Raw genomic sequence first — 6,680 nt, 5'->3', positions numbered from 1 at the left:
CAAGTCAGTTGAAGGTTCCAGCATGCCTTTTGGAGTGTTTTAAAGATTTCTTGGCTATGTTAATAATTTTAGAAGTGTATTTGTTGTTGACCCTTAAATAGGTATTTGTGTTTTTATCTCAGGTTAATAAAAGAAGATACAGATCTATATGGCTGTTCTTACTCTCATTGAACTTGCTCACTACTCACATATGTACATTATCATTACAAGCACCTGTCACATCTTAATAATCTACACTATGTGTATAATCTACTCTATGTTATCCTCTCTTTCACTCTTGCAACACATACACGTGCGGGCACGCGCGCACACACACACACACACACACACACACACACACACACACACACACGTGTTTGTGATCTGCATAGTCAGGGCACCAGAAAGATTTACTAGGAATACACCACTGCAAGCCAAGCCACCGGATACATCCTTATCTCTCTCTCTCTCTCTCTCACTCTCTCTCATTTGCTCACACATTCCCCCTTCCTTTCTCTCACTTCCTCTCCCTCTCTCTGCGCCTCTCAGAGTGATTTCTGCTCTGCCAATCTGTGTTTCCACACTGTGCACCAAGCTGGGGTCGACAGACTGGGATAAAGCACGGGACAGAGGTAAGCATTCAACTGCAATATTGCTTTCAATCTCCTCTGCCATATTGAGTAGCTGTATGTGTGTGCATGTGTGTTTGTGAGTGTATCAGAATTTATGCAGTGCAGCAATGCACCACTACAGCTATATACTATTCTCATTTCAATTTCAATTTTATTTCTTTCTCCAGAAGCACCCATCTTATAAATTAGGTTGTAGCTTTTTATATTTAGAATAATTTGGATCTTTCTTAACATCAGTGCACAATAATAGTTAATACTGGAACCATGTCATTGTATGTTTTAGATGCAAACTTGTATATTTATGTGGTGGTATAGTATAGTATATCATTATTTTTTCCCCTGTTTTTGATATTAAAAATACTTATTAATACTGTTTAGTGGTTCTAACTTGAGTGGATTCAGAACATCAAGCCAGGTTATTTTCACGGGAAGTACAGGCTCACCAACACATTTGTCTCAGGTGCAGGTCTGAAGTCTCAGGAACATGAAGTTAGGGAGAGATGGGAAGTGCTGTGATGCTTGTGACAGAACTGAGGAGACACCTCTGAGCTGTTGTTTTGCATCGGGTTGGGTGTAATCTCTTTCTCTGTGTTAATGGGCTTAGTTCTTTTTTGTTATTCTCTCTATGACAGTAAATATCAAAAGAGTGGTGAGTGGACTGCTTATGGTTATTATTCATCTATACTCTGCAGCAATGATATCAGTGCATGAGGTCATAGCCTGTCAGTCTTGAGATTGTTGCTCAGTCAATTGTATGTGCATTAGGACCTCTCTGTACCTGAGGCTTTAGCTGCCTACTGAATAATGACAAATGTGAGATGATGGCTTTCTCCTTTCAAAACAACAGCCATCTGCAACACTGGGTAGCTGTGCCAATATTCTTCTCAGGATTTTTCATCTTGACAGTGTTTTGTAATGTGAAGCAGGGAAAGTTTATGTGGAAGGCTATCAGCTACGCATAGTACAGGTTGAGGTCCACTATGATATCTGTGCTGCTTTCTGCCATTTTCGAGAGGAATTAAAGACATTTGTCAGTGCACTCTAATTTCAGTCTGGGATTTTCTAATATTATTATTCTTTCCTAACCAGTTAATGGTTGTGATAGTGTTCTGATTGATTGACTTTGCTCCCAGTCATGTGTGGATTAAACATCACTTATATGAATATGTGTTCCTGTATGTTTTAGAATCTGTACTCTTCACATTTCACTTAGTTGAAAACAAAAATAGACACAAACAAATAGGTTGTAGGATTATCTTGTCCTAATAGGACAATAAAGGATCACAAACTAATGTGACTCAATTTAACTTTAAATCTGATATTACTTCATATTAGCATCATATTAGAGACATCATATTAGAAGACAGTAATCATGATCTGATGGTGGAAAACAGAAAACAAAAACACAGTGAATCCCTAATGAATACCGGCATTCCTGCCTGCTGTGAATTGTTCTGGTGTTATTCATCCACTATAGAGGACTACACTCACTCTATTCCCTTTAAACACACACACACACACACACAAGCATAAACAGATTATTGTGGCACAGCTAGAGACATGAGAAAGAGAGAGAGAGAGAGAGAGAAAGAGAGAGCGAGAGAGAGAGGGAGAGAGAGAGAGAAATAAGATACACAGAGACAGAGTCTGAGCTGACACGCAGAAATCTGCTCAGACTCCTGAAGGGGCATCACGTAAACTCTGCTGCAGAGAAAGTCTTGCTAATTTCTCTCTCTCTCTCTCTCTCTCTCTCTCTCTCTCTCTCTCTCTATCTCTCTCTCTCTCTCTCGCTCTCTCTCTCTCAGCGTGAACATAATCCAGTCCAGCCTCCCACTCACTTTATTCCACAGTACAACATAAACTGCGATGTACTGCTTAAGTAGTGTTTAGCCTTATCGGTAAAGACTCCATCATTCCACAGTCTTGTTCTAATCTAGCTAACACACCTCAGAGCAGTTGTACTGGAAGATGGATTAGATCTAGTTTGCAGATTCAGTTAGGGTCAGTAAAAATGGGATGAAGAAGTTAAAAGGAAACATAAAAACATAAAAGGCTTGACAGCGACATGTTTTAATGTAAGTTGTGTCTTAGATTCACTAGGGATGCGCATTTGGGTCATTCCCATAGCTCAAGTATTTGACAGAGCACTTAAATAGCAATTACTCCAGTTTCCAGGTGGTGGGGTTGGCGTGCTGAACTTGCAATGACTTACTGCTATATCTAAACTACTGTATTTGTGTTCTTGATTAAAATTAATGGCAGCAAGACTTTGGCTAATTAATATGTTGTCTGGTTAGCATCTCTGTTTTTACATAAAGTGTACTTAGCAAAAGTACAAAAGTAGAGTTATATTCATTCGTGCCTAAATTAGGGAGTGTTTCATGTAAATTAGATGGATATGAATATAAACTGGGGCATGACATTTGCATATGAATTGTATATAGACTAGTGAGCAGGAAGGAGCATGCAGATAAAGCTGATTCACAATTTGAACTCAAATCACCATTCATTAGCATGACAATTTCATGAATCAGATGCAGATATCTTCATTTGTCATTCCATTCACTGAAATCTGTGCTTGCCTCTACGCAACATTCATTTGAAAGATTACTGATTAATTGTGAATGAAAATGAGAAGCTGAGCTTAATGCATGTTCAGTTAAATAAATAGTGAATTTGGTGTGGGTTTGTTGCTGTTATTAAATATTCACTGAACTTTTTAGTCAATCTGTACATATTTAAATGTACAGATTTAAATGTGTTTGATGTATAAACACACACCAGGACAAATTTTTCTTATGTGAAAGCAAACTGAGACTGTATGTGGTGTGTGATGGTATGTTAAAGCCCAGCTCTGCAGCACTCTCTTCTTTCTACAATCCATAACAGCATGAGACAGCAGAAATGTGAGCTGAGTGTTATAAATCAAACTTTGTCGATGTCACACAAATCACACATTTACTTGGTGTATTTCTTACAGCTCAGTTGTTATTAGCTGGGAATTTGCTTTTGAGAACCAATACGTGCCCACACAGTCAGTGATGCTGAAACTCAGTAGTTTTCTATAGGGCTCAGGGGATCAGATGAGGATCAGATGTTTTGCAGCATTTTCTCAGGAGTACAAAGTCACCCTGCACCATATTTCTCTATTTGAGCCTCAGTTAGGTTCAAAGGGAACTTGTACTAAATCAAGATATCAGAGCAAAACTCTTGAACACATGAATCACAGTTCTTGATTTGTCCACCATGAAAATGGCTGTGCTCTTCCGATTATTTTTCCATTCTGTTAAGTAAATGCTCATTAATACCTTATGTAACCCCAGTTTTTGCATCAGTCTCTCCCTACATATGAACATAAACGTCTTGCCTGTCACTTCAAGACGATGCAATAGTATCATTCTGTAATTTAAAATAATATATTATACAGAAATTGAATCAATATTTCAAGCAGTTATACGCATTATGCCTACCAGGAAACCACTAGGATTTGTGTAAAATATAAGAAGTCATGTATTTGGTTATTGCCATTATATTGTCTGTGAAATGATACAAAGAAATGTATGTGATCTTAGACACTTGTGCATATGTACTCACCTGGTCCCTGTTGGATCTCCTTTACCAATAATACTTATGTGCAATGGGTATGTCTCTTTTCCCTGATAGTTGCTGGGTTCCCGGTTCAATCTTGTGCTTGGGTTACTGTCTGTGTAGAGTTTTACATTTCTCCTCATGTTCATGTGTGTTTCCTCCAGGTTCTCCAGTTTCCTCCCACTGTACACAGTAGGTACTGTAGAGTGACTTCTGGCTAGTGAAAATTTTCCCTAAATGTGTATGAGTGTGTGAATATATATGTGTGTGTGTGGTGCCCTGCTATAGTCTGGCATCCCATCTAGGATGTATTCCTGTCATCCACTCAGTGACCCTGACCAGGATAATCAACTAGTCAAAAAACCTGCATTTGTAAAGAAACTGCTAAACTGCTGTGTGACAGGTACAGCCTGTCAAAAGAGCTCCTAATATTATTGTGTTCTCACTATCTATGCACTTTGCAGAAAATATGGGTGCACATAAGATAAGATAAGATGTACTTTATTGATCCCTGGAAGGGGAAATTCTAATTGACACAGCAGCACAAGTAGGATGAGTAATATCAAAGAAAGAATACCTATACAATAGAAATAATAGAAACAATAAAACATGTCTGTGTGTACGTACATATGCTAGAGTTCTATTTGTTTATATACATGTGCAAGATCTGTGAAATGACAATTAACTGATGAGTGCGTGTTTCTGTGAGACTCAATGGAACTCAATGGACTCAATTCCTCAGTGGAATAGGAGGTACTGGGTATTGTTGCATTGTGGAGTCTGATGCCTGATGGCACGAAGAAGCCCCCCAGATGTTTTAAGGCAGATGGCTGGATGAATCTGTGGCCTAATGTGCTCCTAAGCCTTCTCTGCTCAACATAGAGAGGATGAGAAGGATTGTTCATGATACCTTTCAGCTTCCCTCTCATCCTCTTCTCAGTCACTTCCACCATCCTGTCCAGTTCCATCGCCTACCACAGAGCTGGCCTTTTTCACCAGTTTGTTCAGTTTGTTGGTACCACCCAATGCCACCTCCCCAGCACCCCACAGCAAAGAAGATAACACTGGCCACCACAACATCTGTAGCAGCCTAGTGCACACATTAAAGGACCTGAGCCTCCTCAGAAAGAACATCCTGCTCTGTCCTTTCTTATATAGGGCCTCAGTGTTGTCTGACCGGGTCCAGTTTGTTATTGAGCGGCACCCCTAGGAACGGTGTCCAATATCTCCACTCATTCCCTTCTTATGGGTCAGGGGTGGGGGGGGCCACTTGCTGTGCCGGAAGTCCACCACCAGCTCCTAGGTTTTCCCGATGTTGAGCTGGAGGTGTTGTTGTCGCGCCATCTTATAAAGCTTTCAATATGGTCTCTGTACTCCTCCTCCATATTATCTGTGATACAGCCAACAATGGAGGAGTCACACGGAAACTTTTGTAGGTGGCATGTTCCCGAATTGAATCCGAAGTTAGAGGTGTAGAGGGTGAACAAGAATGGAGACAGTGCAGTTCCCTGGGGTGCTCCACTGTTGCTAGTCACCACGTCTGGCAAGCAGACTTGCAGCCTGACATACTGGGGACTGTCAGTAAGGTAGTCTGTAATCCAGGTCCTGGTCCACCAGAAAGCTTCTAAGCCAGCTGGAGTGGCTGAACTGTGTTAAATGATGATACCCAATCATCACCAAAAAAGAGGACAGTCCACTGGAATAAAGTAAAGTTGCTTATAAAACAGTAACATGTACCAATGTATTTAATTGATTTGTCAAACAATATGCAGTAGTTGCTGACTATTTTCCTTTGCTACATCACACTTAAACAGAAGTCAACTCCTATAATTAAACTGTCAGTATTAATTTTGTTTTATTACCGTTGTTGTCATGAATGCAAATAAAGTGGAAATTTAAGTGCTATTGTCACTTGCAAGAGTCCAACTGACAGGTGAGTTAGAAAGAGCTAATGGGTCTGGGTGTGAAAGAAGGAGGAAGAGCTGCAACTGTGGGGTGAGAAAGAGAGTGAGGTAGTCGAGAGTGTGAAGTTGCGAGGAAGGTGGTCGAGATCTAAAAGAAGGTTAGATCTATTAAAGATAATAATAATAATAATAATAATAATAATAATAATACACTTTATTTGTTGGCACCATTCAAATCACTCAAGGACACCTTACAAAAAGACAACATACAATAAGAACAGCATAGCTAAAATAGATACACAAAAATAGATGAAGTAATAATATAGAGGAGTTCATTATAATTAATAAGCAAATTTGAACAGATGTGTTTTAATCTGTGATTTGAACTGTCCAGGTGAGTCCAGCTGACGAATATGCAGTGGGAGAGAGTTCCAGAGTTTGGGTGCAGAGCAACTGAAAGCTCTGGCACCCATAGTGCTGAGTTTAAAAGCTGGAACAGAGAATAGAGAAGCTGTGGAGGATTGTAGAGAATGGGCAAGGGTATAAGGATGAAGAAGATCTGAGATGTAGGAGGGAG

General features: G+C 39.7%; 1 protein-coding gene across 1 annotated transcript in view; it reads left to right on the top strand.

Annotated features, from left to right (window-relative positions):
• Positions 1-376: 376 nt before the first annotated feature.
• Positions 377-6,680, top strand: part of kcnab2b (potassium voltage-gated channel subfamily A regulatory beta subunit 2b) — an 80,159-nt gene continuing 73,855 nt past the window's right edge. Inside the window, exon 1 of the mRNA XM_047160234.2 lies at positions 377-611. The gene's annotated coding sequence lies outside the window, so the exon portion shown is untranslated. The remainder of the gene's footprint in view (positions 612-6,680) is intronic.

This window comes from Ictalurus punctatus, chromosome 15 (assembly GCF_001660625.3).
Source record: "Ictalurus punctatus breed USDA103 chromosome 15, Coco_2.0, whole genome shotgun sequence".
In the NCBI taxonomy this organism is placed as follows: domain Eukaryota; kingdom Metazoa; phylum Chordata; class Actinopteri; order Siluriformes; family Ictaluridae; genus Ictalurus; species Ictalurus punctatus.
Note: the sequence above shows the minus strand (reverse complement) of the source record. Positions and strands in the feature narration are given on the sequence as shown.